This window comes from Tigriopus californicus, chromosome 11 (genome assembly GCF_007210705.1).
Source record: "Tigriopus californicus strain San Diego chromosome 11, Tcal_SD_v2.1, whole genome shotgun sequence".
Taxonomy (NCBI): domain Eukaryota; kingdom Metazoa; phylum Arthropoda; class Copepoda; order Harpacticoida; family Harpacticidae; genus Tigriopus; species Tigriopus californicus.
Genome location: NC_081450.1, coordinates 11,323,294 through 11,323,824, shown reverse-complemented (window position 1 = coordinate 11,323,824; position 531 = coordinate 11,323,294).

The window sequence follows — 531 nt, the reverse complement described above, 5'->3', positions numbered from 1 at the left end:
AGGCACTTGGGATTAATCTAGCAATTGAAACACAAATAAAGACTGATGAAGAATGAGAGAGGTTGCTAGAACCCTGGCCTAAAATACAGTAATTGAATCAGAATCATGCGGTGCATCTTGGATAATTGAATCAAGTTTAAGCGAGTTGCCCACGTGAGATGGAACAGAAAACAACATATCTCGCAACCAGAGAAGTCATTATTGTAGATAACAAATGACTATCAAGATCTTTTTTATATTTTTTGGCGAGAGCCAAGGAATGACAGAAGTGAATCATTTCGTGCTCTCCAGACTTTTGGCAAATGAAAAATTGATTCCGATTTGTTAATGTCACAAAAAGGAAAGGGAATGATGTGCTCTATCCGATTCCTTTCCCCTCGTTCCTGGTTGCTTTTCTTGACAATGGGCACAATTGGGAAAAATGTCCCTCATATCCTCATTTACAGTGGGCTTTCTTGAGTCCAATTCCATGCATTTCTTTCTTCAGGCATGAATCACAGCCAGATTTTTTTCTTCTTCTTATCCCATGCT